Consider the following 16,697-nt stretch of genomic DNA (forward strand, 5'->3'; position numbering starts at 1 on the left):
AAGAGAAGAGAAGAGAAGAGAAGAGAAGAGAAGAGAAGAGAAGAGAAGAGAAGAGAAGAGAAGAGAGAGAAGAGGAGAGGAGGAAGAGGAGAGGAGGAAGAGGAGGAAGAAGGGGAAGAGAAGAGGAGGAAAAAGAAAAGGGGAAAGAGGGAGGGAGGAAAGAACGACAGAAGGAAGGAAAGAAGTTAGAAAAAGTAGGAAGTTAGGGAGATAGGAAATTAGGGAGAAGGAAGGAAGGGAAATTTAATATTTACCTCTTCTTGGTAAACATTAAGAAATGTTTAAATCAGTTTATTATTTATTTAATTAGAGAACCTAATTTTATCTGTGTATAATGTGTGTTTCTTTACAGCAGTGCTTAGAGTTGTGTGTAAAACATGAGCCCACTTAATGCTTTTCTCTGCAACTCAGAGGCCGCTCCAATGCAGTGCGCTGTGCACCCCCCATACCAAGTCTCCTGACATCACGGCTTCACAGAAATGCAGGTTTCTCATGAGTGTGTGTGGACTGATGCATAAGATATAATTATTTTCTAATAATAAATACACAATGTAGGCTATAAGAAGGAATTAAAATAGTGAGGGGAGAAAATGGAGTATTTACTATTTTTAAAGAACCTAAATATAATACAGAGTATCAAAATTTCAACTTAACACTTAGATTGCCATCTGTTAAAAAATACTGTCATTTTATTTCTTTCTTTCTTAAATATGTAAGATTTCTATTTGGTATTGTCTATGAAGCCTGAAGCAGATTTAGAAAGGTTACATATGTATTATAGAGTGTTCCAAATTCTTCCTAGGATACAGAATGAAATAATAGGATTTGGGTTTTATTACACAATGATAGAAAAGCAATACTCAAATGCTAAAAAAAAAAAATACTTAAAACATGTTTTCACAAGATATATTTATTTTCTTTGTATGTTTGCCTATGTGTCTGTAAATTGATAAACTCTAATGTTTAGAAATACAATTAAATTTACATCCATACCCACCTCCTTTCAAAAGCATTTTAGGCAGTCATTAAAAAAATTCTACACAGTTCTCTTTGGCATTTGTACATAACTTAGATAACTCTAACAGAACGAAATAATTATTCTATCTCCATTGATAAATACAAAAGCACTTTTAAGGAATTCTGCAGAGCTTAAAGCACAGAATAAAATATGGGGCAGGACAGCTTCAATTTGTTTGCATTTTATTTCTCCTAGAGAAGACTGGAAGACATCCAGGTCAGAAAAGGCTGTCTCTCTGTGCAGTAACTCATCCAGGATAAAGATATTGAAGAACCTTTATTGCAGTTCTTATTGGATCATTAATGCCAAGCAGGTAAGCAGAGGGCTGCTTGTTTGTTGATTTGTTGGTCACTGTGGGGGTAAATGTCTCACAGCTGATAAAGAAGATCATAATGAACATGGGCTACATAGTTTTTTGAATTTCTGTCGCCTAAAAAGAACTCTAAGGGACCATTGCTGGACTCCTGTCGCAGTTGAGGCTGAGCCCTGTGGAAGGTTCTGTTTCATTTCACTGGCCTTCGGTTCTGACTTTCATTTCCCTCGGCCTGCCTTTGAGAGGCTGGGGCCAGCAGGATCCTGCCTGCCAGTGGGCTCTGAGTCCCCCTTCTCAGCCCGCCCCAGCTTTATTTTCTTAAGTGACTTAATCAAAGGTAATTCGAGTTCACATTTTTGTATCAATGGTTGTATTTAAAGAGGTCTTATCTGATTTCCATCACCAATTACAGGCTTGCATTTCTTGTTTATATCCATCTCCACGCTGACAAGGGCCCGGTTTGGTTTTGATAGGAAGTCAAGCCTTCATCTCATGTCAGACGTCCCCAGAGCACATTTGTTCTGGTAAAATTATATCTGGGGAATGAGGGGTTCTAATACAGAAGGAGGATGTGGTGGCATGGGGTGGTCCCTGCCACTTTGTTTGAAAAATAAATTGTGAAACCTCAGTAGTAAATATTTGCCCGAGAGCGCACAGTGGGAGGGAAATTACAGTGCGGGGAATCCTGCCATTAAGAGGGGCCGAGTCAGAGGTTAACGTAACAGGAGTGGGTCTCCTCGCAGAGGTCAGAGCCGGCTGGCCTGCTCCGCTCCTCCATGACTTTTAACTATTTTTGGCAAGATAAACATCAGATGGCGCTGCCTCTGGGAGCCGGGAACAAAGGTCAGAGATCCGGGGGGATTAACTGCTTAAAAAGAGATACAATATTTAACTTGGCTGCCCTCGAAGGCCTCGGGTTTGCTGGCCTGCTTGCCTGAGCAGTGGAATTCCAGGTTTTGTTGAACACAAATAGAGGATCTTGTAGAAGTCAAGGTCCTAAGGCTGCAAACCGAAGGCCACAAGGAGCCGGAGATGGCAAGTTAATTTAGACTCGAAGTTGTTGAAGGGGTGAGTGCGTCCTGTGTGTTGTAGGGGGTGGATCACCGCCTCCCCGAACCCAGCCCTTCTGCAGGTCCTCACCTCCCTTTGCCCTCCCCCCAACCAAACCCTGGGCACCCCTCTTTCTTCTGTGTGTGCTGTACGTACCAGCCACACGTCTATCTCCTCCCAATGGACTCTGTTTCTCTAGCTCCTCTTAGTCTATTTTGTTTATCGTTGACATATCGATAGTTTAGTTCACAGTTATTCTGGAGCCAAATTGCCTTGGTTTGCTTCTTTCTAGCTGGGTAAAATCAGACATGTTATTTAATCTCACTATGCCTCGGTTTCCTTGAACCGGAAGTGGCAATAAAATAGTATCCAGCTGGTTTGACTCAGTGGATAGAGCGTTGACTTTTAGGCTGAAGGGTCCTGGGTTTGATTCCAATCAAGGCCATGTTCCTTGGTTGCAGGTTCGATGCATGGCCCTTGGGGTGCATGTGGGAAACAACCAGTTGATTTGTCTTTCACATTGATGTTTCTCCCCCTCTATTCTACCTCTCTCAAAATCAATGGAGAGGTATCCTTGGGTGAGGATTAACAACAGCAGCAAGAACAAAAACAAGAGCACCGACCTCAGAGGTGAAAGTTCAGGATCCTACAATCTGAAATCCAAAATGTCCTAGAAACTAAAGATCCTTTCTTAAATTTGCAGCAAACCTATTTGATGACCTGAACTAATGGGTAGCAACTTGCAGACTTCATACCATTTAGTGTAACCACAGTAGTCACAGATTCTAGTGCAGAAAGTTTAATGTGTTTGATGATGGGATGTGGCCAGACCCCCTATATATTCTATAAGCATCATATCGCTGTTTTAGCATCTTAAATTTTCTGAATTTTGAGTCATTCTGACTTCAAAAATCTTAGCTAAGGAATTTTGTTTACTGACAGGTAGATATCAATAGAAATCTGTTAGCTATAATTATTACATTTAGAATCTTAACACCTGGAATAATAACTGGCACAATGAAGGTGCTCATTAAATTTTGTTTATTGAATGTTTATTGGTCAATTCTAGATCATGGTAGGCTGGCTCTTCCCACTGATGCCTGGAGGTTGAGGTACTCAAAGGTCACACACATGTGAGGTGGTGGAGTAAGAATTCCAGAACAGGCAACTTAACTCTAAAGTGCACGCACTGAACTGGTTCACACACTAATAGCATCAAGACACCTTCCATTCACATATGCTGTAACAAAGTTATAGAGCTAATATGAATGGGATCTGAATTCAGGTGTCCGATCAGAGAGGAAGGGAGGGGGGGGGGAAGAGAGAGAGAGAGAGAGAGAGAGAGAGAGAGAGAGAGAGAGAGAGAGAGAGAGAGAGAGAGAGAGAGAGGGAGAGAGAGAGAGAGAAACATCAATGATGAGAGAGAATCATGTGGGCTGCCTCCTGCATGGCCCCCTACTGAGGATTGATCCCAAAACCTGGGCATGTGCTCTGACCTGGAATTGATCCGTGACCTTCAGATTCATAGGTCGATGCTCAACCACTGATCCAAGCCAACCAGGCTTGGATGCCATTTTTAAGTTTTGTGGGGTTTTTTTAAATTATTATTATTATTGAAATGTATGCTGACACTAATGAAATAAGGAACAGAGCAACTAAATAGTGCGCATCCACATGAAAGATTGAGGGCATATTGTGTGTGTGTTTATCTGCTCATCACACTTAGTGGTGCTAGCTACTCAGCAACTGCTCCATTAACACGCATTGAGGTGAATAATGAAAGCATGTGCCGCCCAGTTCTCTGTTGTTTTACCTTCTGTGAGTCTACTTCTATGCTCTACATCAGCAGGTATTTGAGTGTTACCCTTGGTACTCCGATTTTCTTATGAAATCTCATATCTGTAAGAAAAATAGAACCAGCAGCACTCGTTTGTTGTACATCAAATTCAAGCCTTTTTAGGGAGTATGGGGAAGGCTCATTCATTGATTAATCACATTCTTTATAAGCATCATGTGGATTGTTTAAGGAGAAAAAGCAGTGTGGACATAAAAATCATTTCTACTTTTTAGTGCCAATTAAAATAGCTTCCTTGGGGCTTAAACTATTTTAGTGTATTGTTTTCTTACATATCTGTCAGGAGCAGGGTGTATGCAATTATGATGATCCAATTTAAACTCTGACACTATTTTTTATCTAAAAAGATTATTCTCCCTTATCTTATATAATAAAGAATGTCAGGAATAATTATTTGGTTTAATAGAAAGAGCTTAGGAGAGGGATGCCAGCTGCTAAAATGCTTCTACAGTTTTGCACGGGGTATTTCGTTCAGTCATTGTTCTGATGGTCCCACTTTCTTATAACTCCCAGTCCCCACCCACACATCCATACAATGGGTTAGATCATAGGACTAATTTGGTGTTAGCAAACATTAGCAAAGTCCGTGAAAACAAAGGCCCCAAAAAAGTGCAGTTTTGACTGGGTCTTATGAACCCCTGGAGCTCCCGTCACCATGAGAATATGCCCAGACTACTCAGCGAAAGGTGTGAGAGGCATTTAGCAGAGATCTAAGTCACTGAGCTGAGGTCAATCCTAACCAGCCAGCTCTAGCCAAGTCACCAGCTCATTGCAAATGCCTGAACAAGCCTAGTCGCTATCAATAGATCCCCCAGCCAGAGAGAGAATCTGCTAAGACAACCCATAGACTCGTAAGAAATAATAAGTGGTCGCTGTATTAAGCCACTCGGTAGTGGAGTGGTTTGTATTATGGCATCAACTATCAGAATTGGCTCTGAGGCATCTGATTTTCCCTGTCCACTGTAAGATTGATTGGTTTTCAGTCCCGTCTTCAAAATCTGTGCTTATTCTTTATATTAATTTTATGTGTTCAAAGGGATGATAGAGTTTGCATTTTAATATTAGTGTCATCAAGAGCAGCATTTACCAACATCATGGTCCACAAACATCCGTTGAACACACACATGCTTGGCTTTAAATGGGATATATCAAAATACACTAAAAGGAAAGAAATTCCTCACCATCTACAGCAAAAAGTTGGCAAACATTTTCTGTAAAAGGCCAGGTGGAAAACAGTTTAGGTTTTGTGAGCCACGTGATCACTGTCACACCTATACAACCTGCCATTGCAGCACAGAGAGACCCTAGACAACAGTAAACAAGTGGCATGGCTGTCTTCCACTACAAAATAGACGGTGGGGCTGGATTTGGCCCATGGGCAATGGTTTGGCAATCACTTATCCAGAAATCATTGAAACCAGGCAACTCTGTTATTGTTTTATGGGAAAGAACACATAACAGACATCAGCATAAGTATTTGATTTTTAGCCTCTGTGGCAAAAAAAAACACAACAAAACAAAACACCAAACAAACAAAAAACACATAACATGAGATCTATCCTCTTACTGTACGATAAAGTGAATGGTACAGTATTGTTAACGGCATGCACGCTGTCCTACAGCAGATCTCTAGAACTCACTCATCCTGCATGAGCTGAAACTCTACACCCCGTGAAGAGGAACGCCTCATTTCTCTCCCCTGATGGCCCCTGGCAACCACCCACTGTGCCACTTCCTGCTCCTATGAGTTTTGACAACCCAATTATATCTCACATTAGTGAAAGCAGGCACTCCTTTGCCCTTCTGTGACTGATTGACTTCACTGAGCATGATGGCTTCAAAGTTCATCCATGTTATAGCATGTGACATGATGTCCTTATTTTTTTAAAGGCTGAATTATATTTTTTTAATATGTATATACTATATTGTCCTTATTCCTTCATCTGTCAATGGACATTTATGTTGCTTTTACCTCTTGGGCATTGTGAATAAGGCTGTAATGAACATGGAAGTACAAACATCTCTTTAAGAATCTGTTTCAATTCTTTGGATAAGCGATTAGAAGTGGGATGGCTGGATCATATAGTAGTTCTAGGGTTATTTTTTGGAAGAACCTCCATACTGCTTTCCATAGTGACTGCTCCATATTACATTCCCACCAGCAGTGTGCAAGCACTCTCACTTCTCCACATCCTCACCAACACGTTCTATTTTCCGCTTTAAAAAATATATATATATACAATGACCATCCTAATAGGTCTAAGTAATATCAGTTGTAATGACTCATTATTCACTTCTAATCATGCTGAAGAGATGTGATTATAAATTATCCACATAGCCTGTAGGGACACAGGTGCTGGAGCCACAGCCTGGGTGTGAATTCTGTCTCTATGACTTACCAGCTGTGTGACCTGGGCAATCTTATCCTGTGTTAAAAATGAAGAGGGTATCCTCTGTTCATAGCAGCACAATTCACCATAGCTAAGATTTGGAAACAGCCTAAGTGCCCATCAGCAGATGAGCAGATTAAAAAACTGTGGCACATCTAAAGAATGGAATACTATGCTGCTGTAAAAAGGAAGGAATTCTTAGAATTTGCAACAGCATGGATGGAACTGGAGAACATTATGCTAAGTGACATAAGGCATTCAGAGGTAAATATCACATGATCTCACTCATTTGTGGACTATAATGAACAACATAAACTGATGAACAAAAAACAGGTCTAGGGACAGAGAACAAACCTCAGAGGGAAGGTAAGAGAGGGTAGGGACAAAGGGGAGAGATCAACCAAAGGCCTTGTATGCATGCATATAAGCCTAACCAATGGATACAGACAACAGGGGGGTAAGGGCATGAGTGGGGGAGGTGGGAGGGCAATGAGAGGATAAGAACACATATGTAATACCTTAATCAATAAAGAAAAACAGTTAAGAGGGTAACTATTTCAGAGTTGTCAAAAGGATTAAATGTGTGAATATGTATAAAGCAGTTGGATAAATACAGGCGAAAAGTACGTCATGATTATTTTTATAATTACAGGAAGTAAAAATAGACTATGTAATAACTAGGGATAGACATGTCTATTCATATAGGGGAAGTATAACAGATACTTCTCACATTGTAGACCTCACACTTTATCTGATATGCAAACAAATTTCAGATGGATAAAAGAGTTATTATGTTAAAATTATCACAAATAGAAAAGGATTCCTACATACTATACATAACAGAAAATGCAAAAGCCATTAAGAATGCCCCACTGAAAATGGTTTGGCTCAGTGGATAGAGTGTCAGCCTGTGGACTGAAAGGTCCCAGGTTCAATTCCGTTCAAGGGCATGTGCCTTGGTTGCGGGCACATACCTAGTAGGGGTGTCCAGGAGGCAGCTGATTGATGTTTCTCTCTCATCGATGTTTCTAACACTCTATTCCTCTCCCTCTCTGGAAAAAAAATAAATAAATATATATATATATATATATATATATATATATATATATATATATATATATATATATGTATATATTTGTTTTTTAAATAATATTGTTTTTCACTACATTAATATCAACAGAATTTATAATAAAAATAAAATATAAATGCAGGTAAAATAATAGGACAAATTATTAGATATATAGATTCAAATGGCCACTATCTACAAAATATTAGCAAAAAGACTAAATTTAAAGAAAAAACCAATACATGGATAAATACACATGATCCCTGAAAAGATGTCCAACATCACCATTAATCAAAGAAATACAAAACTAAAAATAATTTACAATTTTTTGCATGAAATTTTAAAGTAGAAATACTCTATTTAGTTGGTAATGCTCAATTGCGCCTCTGAGAGAAATGCAGAGTTTTCTCCTACATGACAACATTTTAAAGGTTACAGGAATGCTTCTCGTGCAGGTTGTGGGGGAGGAGTGATGACAGTGTTACTTACTGCTGCTGCAGATCCAAATTCCTAAAGTCTTTTAGAGGATAATTTGGGTACCATTGAATTCAATAATTTGATTTCTAAAAATCTAGGTTATAGGTATGCTCATATAGATGCAGACATATACATGGGATACTCATTACAAAAAAAAAAATGTAAGTAAACTAAAAGTTCATTCACAGGAGAATAGTTAAATTATATCCATAGCCTGGAATACAATGCAGCATTTAGAATAGATATGGCAGACCTTTATGGAACTATCTGGAAAGATCATAAGATATATTCTTAAATGAAAAGAGGAGTTTGGAGTATAAAATGATAATACCCTGTTTCCCCAAAAATAAGACAGTGTCTTATATTAATTTTTTCTCCCAGTTGTGCTAGGTCTTATTTTCGGAGGATGTCTTATTTTCGGGGAAACATGGTAACACACATGTCATGTTCATTGTGTGCTAGAACTAATTCTAAATGTTTCATATGTAACAGATGACACACCCTGAACCGTGGAATGTGCACAGGCACACACACATACACACATGCTTGTAACATGCCTCATAAACATTATTTAAGGTACATACTATTATTATGCATATCTTAAATATGAGAAAATAGGAGGAAACTGAAGCACAGAGAGGTCAAATGATTTATGGAAGGCTTGGGATTGAATCCAGGGATGCTAACTCCTGAGTTTTGTGTGCATATAAGATGATGCCTCCTCAAAGGCAAAATAAAGAAAATAAAAATATGCAATATCTAAAACTCCACAGGACTAGATAAGTAAGTAGATAGCAGATACCATGAATGCATGGTAAAGAATCAAAGAATATATATTAAAGTTTTTGGTGTTGAGATGGGAAAGAATGTATTTTTTACTTCATAGATGTTCATAGGGTTTGGAGTTTTACAACAAGCATGTATTGATTTAGTGCTTGCAATTTAAAATAATTACTTCATGTCAAAAAAAATAAACGAATTATTATCCACACACACATATGCACCAGATCCTCAAATGATGTTATTTTGTTTGTTGTTTGATTGTCATGTTGATGAGAAGAACATCAGTTCCCAGCCAGAGCCATTGTATGTGTGGTTAGCAGATTCTCCCCACGTCTGCCTGAGTTTTCTCTGGGTACCCCAGATTCCTCCGGCATCCCAACCATGCGCACACGCAATGACATGGCACATCTATGTTGTCCCAGTGTGAGTGAGCATGGGTGGGTGATTGAGCCACACATTGGCAGGGAGTCCTGCTCATGGGGAGTTCCTGCCTTGTGCACTGAGCGCCAGAGGCTCTGGTCCCCTGCAATCCTGAACTAGATATAGCATGTTGGAAAAGAGTTATCCTACTTGTTTTTATTATTGTTCCTTAGAAGTATGTAAAGCTCACATTTGCTTCAATGTTTAACATCAGTAGTGTTTTGGATCTTTATTTAGAAGTTTGGTGATATTTTCGTGACCACCAGGTACTGAGGAAATTGAACTCTTATTTATTTCTATTCGGTAAAATTGGTGTCTTATGTCATTTTGCTTAAAACCATGGTTTCCAACAACCTTTAAACAATGTTGAAGATGCACTGTGAGTATATACCAGGTGTACTGATTGATAATGCGGATTTTATAATAAAAGAAAACACGATAATTTCAAGGGAAACATCCATTGCTAGCTGCACATTTCCCCAATCTTTCAGGTAATTTCTGGATACTGTCCCAATTTCTTGCTTTGAGGCAAGCTATTCAGAGACCCAATTTCCCACTTCCTCCTACGTTTTGAAGTGCTGCTCAGCAAGTGTGTGTGCCATTGATCAGAACCAAGTGGTGATCTGAAGGAACAAGGTCTGGTGAATATGCCAGGTGGGTTAATACTTCTCAGGCAAGATCTTTTAAAGTGTCTTTACCTGGTTTTGAAATGTGTGATGGTACATCATCATGAAGCAAAATTACTTTGCCATGTCTTCTGGCCCATTCTTGTCATTTCACTATAAAAGTGTGGCTCAAGTTGATTATTTGTTGTCAGTAGCGATCATTTATTAACCATTTCACCTTGTTTTAGAACTCATAATACACCTCACCTTCCTGATCCCACCAAATGCAGAACATTGTCTTCTTTCTGAAGCAATTTGGCTTTGTAGTCGATGTTGATGGTTGACCTGGATCAACCCATGATTTTGTACATTTGGGATTCTCAAAATAAATCCAATTTTTCATTGCCAGTCACAATTCAATAGAACAAAGACTTTCTTTCATGCCATTGAAGCAACAATTTACTGATGACTTTTCGTTTTTCCATTTGTCTTTTGTTCAGTTTATGTGGCACCCATTTTCCTTCCTTTAAAATATCTCCCATTGGTTGTAAATGATTGGAAATTGTTTGCTGAGCAATGTTTAGTTTCTCTGCAAGTTAGTTTTGAGCTTGACATGCATCTTCATCCAATAATGCTTGTAAATGTTGGTCTTCAAACTTTTTTCAGTTGATCTGGATGTTCTTTGTCTTTCACATTGAAATTATCTCTTTTAAAGCATTTAAACCAGCGTTCACAAGTATCTTGAGATGGAGCATGTTCACCATAAGCTTCCCGAAGTATATGATAACTTTCAGCAGCACTTTTCTTCAAAATAAAGTAATGAATTAAAACTTCCCACAAATGCTCCTTTTTTGGCACAAAATTTGACATTTTTAAGCGTAAAAATATCTATGATATTAACACCTTCAGAAAATTTGACATATGAAGCTCTGAAGCTTGTTGTCAATACAACAAAATAGCATACATATCAAATCACATATATATCAACATATGTGTAACTCCATCTATTGAAGATAATTTGACTGTAATTAACCAGTATACTGGTATGTAAGTAGATAGATAATAGACACCACAACTATATACGTGTACAATTATATATATGTATATATATATATATATATATATATACCATATATATATATATATATATATATACACTTCATATATATACCTCAAATATATATATAGAGAGAGCTCATATACACACACACATTTATTCAATTTACTTTCTGTAAAATGGTGGTCATTATAAAAAATTATAATGGTGGTCATTATAAAAAATATTATAAAAAATAATGTCTAAAATTGAAGAATTGATAATATCATATATATCAAATAGTTTATTGGTCAATGAATTAAATCATATTCAAGCTTTAAGCTGTCAAACCACTATTGGGTGGCTGTACAATATAAAAACCTGGAGCATAGAACCATATACATCTTGATCGATGTTGCATTTACTGTCTTGATATCTGTGTTATTAAATAGCTCCTCTCCTTTCCACCTTTCTAGTTTATCTTTTCCCTTTTCAGAAAATTGGTGACTCTCTTTCTCTAATTGGGTGGTCTTTAAATAGATAACTAGTTCCTGCAGTACAAAAGCAGTTTATAATAGTGAAAAATCTTGGCAGGCCAAGTCCCTTGGTTTTATATAATGCTTTTAATCAAATTGATTCCTAATCCAAACCTCTTCAAGCAATCCCAGTCATGTTAAGGCCAGGGACCTGGAAAAAATCCATTTCTAACCAGCGTGTCACCTCCTTGTACCCAAAGCAATTCAGACATGAAACCTGAGAAAAGAAGAGTTTACTCAGCACAAGTTTGCTGCTTAGGAGACCTTTTGCAGAGCATCTCATGGCAAAGGGGGCCCCTGCTGGAATAGAAGGGGATATTCTGATCAGAGTTCGCCTGGATAATTACATTGGTCTGAATGTAATGCGGGAGAGATTTTCAATACAAACACGAGACAACAACAAAGATTCTTTATGATACAATCTGATATGAAATGATTTCATGCAGACAGAAATTTAAGGTTAGCAAAATTCTAAAGCTTGATTGCTCATGGGATAATATTTTAAGCCTCCAATCATTCCATTTTAAAATACCTCAAGTTTACAACGATGAATCTAAAATGCACTAACAAATCCTCCTCATTCAACTCTAGTTCTTGAAATGGCATCTGCCTTTGAGCTATAAAAATAACAGATGATTTTTTGATAGCTTATCAGTTAACAGACTGCTTAGTTAGGGGAGCACATTTTTATGCTAATGTCAGCAAGCAGAGGAGAGGGAGTAGGGAAGAGAAGGTGAAAGCAGGGAGCACCACTGTGGGTTAGAGGGAGATTTAAGGGCTCATTTTGATTGGGGGCGGGGCGGGGGGGAGTGGGGAAGAAAGGGGGTTTCTCTCCAGGTTTAATTTTTTGTAATATAAGGTGAGACTTTAGTGATTTGAATTGTTCAAATTTAAAATAGGAGTAGGTAATGGCAGTAATAAAATATGATTTAATGTTTAAGTCCTATAAAATATGCCTTATACTGGGCGTAAAATAAATGAGGGATGTGCAACAGGATAAACAATGCTGTTCCCCGGGCCAGTGTGGCTCAGATGGTTGGAGCATCGTCCTGTGCACTGGGTTGGGGGCTTGATTTTTGACGAGCCTCGCTTCTATGCTGCAGGCTTGGTCCCTGGGTCAGCTGGGTCAAGGCATGTACAGGAGGTAAACAATAGTTGTTTCTCCCCCCCCCCCTTCCCTCTCTCCCTCTTCCTCTGTCTCTAAAATGAATAAACATAACCTCACTTCATACTAGAATTTAAAAAGAGTATGTTGAATGCCACTGAGCTAAAAGATGTATTTTTTGAAATGTTAATGGCATTGTAGTCTTAGGATTGCAATATGAATTGCAAGAATTCAAACCTAGTCAATAGAGAAATATCATTGAGGTCTTAATATGTTGCTGTTATATTAACTGAAGGGAAATAGAAATAGATTCATATTAGGTTTTCTAAACAGTTTATCATTTTTAAATCCTCACCTGGGGACATGCTTATTGGTTTTAGAGAGGGAGAGGGAGAAGAAGAGGAAGAGAGAGAGAGGAGAGAGAGAAAAAATAAACCCATTATGTATAGTTTCCAACTAATGGAGAGACTGAGGCAGCAAGAAGTAGCTTGCCCAAGGGTACACAATCCTAAGTAACACACCCATCTGCCTCCATAGTATCTTCTTCATCATACATACAGGAAACTGAGGCTGCAAAGGTGACTTATTCCATCACCAGGTAACCAGTAGTCCCAGGCTGATTATCTGTCCAATACTGTGCTCTACCCTTGACAGGGGCCCCCTTGTGACTACAGGGTAACTATTAAATGAGAAATTATTGCTCTATAAATTTGTTCAACTGTCTTTTTCAGATAGGAATCAGGTAGGTGAGCCTAGATATTGGCATGAAAACCAATTCCTGCCAAATAAATGAGTCGAGATGAGAATATTAATGCATGGATGCAACGCATGTCTTAGTCACATTTAAAGAAGGATGAATGGTGTCCTGAAGTCGGGAGAACACAGGTCAGCTATGAAGCCTGTGTGCGTGCGTGTGTGTGTGTGTGTGTGTGTGTGTGTGTGTGTGTGTGGAGGGCGAGCTGCAGGAGGAGTGTGGGTTTATGATGATATCCCTGCCTATACCCACCCCGCCTTACACTTCAAACCCAACATGCCCATTGCTCAGTTCTGCTTTCTGAGGAAATCTGAGATCTGCTTGTGCAGGGCATGGTCTGACCCTGCAGCTCATCTTCTTAGGGTGCGGGGCCAGGAAGGGATGCCTCCTGCTCCCCAGCTCCCTTACTTGGCATTTGGGTTGTATGTGGGATTTTAACTGATTACTGCTCCCGAGAGTCCTGGAGGACGGTGGGGGTCTCTCTTAGAAAAATGAGATTAAACATTTAGTGCATGAGGGCGAATGATTCAGACCAATGTCAACTGTGGCAAGTCCCAAATTACCAGTAGAATACCCATGTTCACACGGTACATGTTCCAAGGTCTTGTCCAGCCTCAATATCTGTGATTCTTTACCTCCTGGTCTCAGTATCTAAAGGGGTGTTAACAACTACATGTGATTCCTGGACTCTTAATGTTTAGTGGTAAAAATAATCCTCAAGCCAGGCTGGTGTGGCTCAGTGGTTGAGGATCAACCTATGAACCAGGAGATCACGGTTCGATTCCCAGTTAGAGCACATGCCTGGGTTGTGAGCTTGACCCCCAATGTGGGACCTGCAGGAGGCAGCTGAGCAATGATTCTCTCTTATCATTGATGTTTCTCTCTCCCTTCCTCTCTGAAAATAATAAAAATATATCTCTTTAAAAAAAATATATATATATATATATTTTATTGATTTTTTACAGAGAGGAAAAGAGAGAGTTAGAAACATCAATGAGAGAGAAACATCGATCAGCTGCCTCCTGCACACTCCCCACGAGGGATGTGCCCACAGCCAAGGTTCATGCCCTTGACCGGAATCGAACCTGGGACCTTTCAGTCCACAGGCCGATGCTCTATCCACTGAGCCAAACTGGTTTCGGCTAAAAATATACCTTAAAAATTAAAATAATCCTCAATACTTTATCAATGCAATTCATTAGGAATAGAGCACCTGAGAAATGAAATTCAAAAACTCTCAAAGGAGTATTTTGTTATATTTGTCAAAAAATATCACTTTCTACACACACACAAACACACACACACACACACACACACAAACACACACACACACACACACACACCATGTGATAAGTTCAGTCATTTATTCATACAGCATTCAGCAAATAATTTTCAATTGCCATACCTTCTTTATAATTTAAACTGAAGGTCCAAAGACAAGTAGGACACCATTCCAATATTCTATAAAGTCAAAAACAAATTGGAAAAGACAAATAAATAGCAACTGAAAGACTAAATTGGAAAACTTGCTTCAAAAAAACAACAAAACTGTTACTTTAAGTGGGCCAAGCACTTTATTCTTATTAGTTAGTATATTGTATATCAGATTTGAATATATGAATAGAAGGACCTTGCATTGGAGTTTCAAATTATTACAGTAGGTAGATAACAAATTGTTTTCCACTGGTTTGTTTTTTTTTTTAAATCTAGAAAAACAGCCCATAAAATGAGACCTCTCTGAACTTGGTTATCCTTCAGATGTTAAATTTATGTATAATCATCATTACAACCCAGCCCTTGAATTTAAATATAAAGCTCAGTGTTTAAGAGCTATCACATGGGAGGAGAAATTTGGGTTCTCTTATATAGTCCCACATCTGCGTGACAATCTGAGCAAAAGGCTGTGAGCTCAAGTCACATTGATGCTTCTCACCCTCCCTGTAACAATACCATGTATTCATGAAAGCTGGTGAAAATGGAAGTTATACCCCCCTCCTCCCATAATTTATTTTTCATCAATCTGCACACTTCCTGAAAGTGCAGTGTGAATTATTTAAGTATATGGGTTTCTAGAGTCTATTGTCACAGATTCCTATACAAACCTATGCAGTTACAGGCTCTGTCCTAAGTAAAGGAAGTCACATATGGAAAACGCCCTAAAGAGGCCCCAGCCTAAGGCAGTGTGCAGTAGGTAGAGCTAAAAGAGGGAAGGGACTGAGTCTAACTAACCTCAAAGTAGAGAAGGAAGATTAGAGAAACTGGCCAGCCTGTTTCACCACTATCAGGAGACTAATTTTTAATGCCGGTTTTAAAATGGGTATAGAAGCATTAATGTCAAAGATGTATACTGCTGCTACATCATGGAAAAAAATAAGGTGTGATTTTTACCTCTGTATTTTGCTTTTCATTAACGTATGATAAGTAACTGGGAAGATGACAGTAGAAATACAGTTTTGCTCATGCTTTGGACCAAATCCAATCTCTTCCATAAAATTTAAAAAATTAAATTTTGTCTAAATGCAGAAATAAATCAGAAGTTTTTCTAATGCATAAGGTTTTAAAAACGGGCTATTTGGGCTTACAAATCATTTTTTAAAAATTATAACAAAATTTACTAGTGGACCTATTATAAACCAATTGAGGAATTTGAGTACCCTGAACGTCATGCACTTTCTAATCTCATCAACTCACATACAGTCACATACATATATTCTAGAGCAGTTCTAAATGTGCTTGGTTTCTATGAAAACAAGTATAATTAAGTGGATTATTTTACTGATTCCACAACAATATCCTAGTCATGTCTAGTATTATGTCCAGCCAGATTTCTGAATTTTATTTTGAAGTATGTCTGTACATTGAAGGTAAATCAACATAGAGAAGATAATTCAGCATTACAAGATAGACAACAGGTATGCCTATATACTCGAGGCCTTTGAAGGCAATCATGGCACTTAAGTATTGAGGACTGTAAGATAACAAATTTTCACCTTGAGCGGATATATAGCTTGAGCTTTGTATTTCAAAATCAGGGGACAAAGAGGCCTTTATCATATATTTTCGACAATAAATGTGTGGCTTCCTTTCTTTGAAATGCTCAGCAAGCATATGTACATGTTGATGTAAGGAGAACAAATATTCCATGCGGAGCTGGTATGTACCTATAACTACTGGGTTATAGGTTCTTATCAGCCACAGTCACCATCTTTAAAAAAAAAAAAAAAAAAAAAAAAAAAAGGAACCAGATACACCACAGTGGAGGGAATGTGGTTCCTAAATGGAGTATGCT

This window comes from Pipistrellus kuhlii, unplaced genomic scaffold, assembly GCF_014108245.1.
Source record: "Pipistrellus kuhlii isolate mPipKuh1 unplaced genomic scaffold, mPipKuh1.p scaffold_m20_p_7, whole genome shotgun sequence".
Classification (NCBI taxonomy): Eukaryota; Metazoa; Chordata; class Mammalia; order Chiroptera; family Vespertilionidae; genus Pipistrellus; species Pipistrellus kuhlii.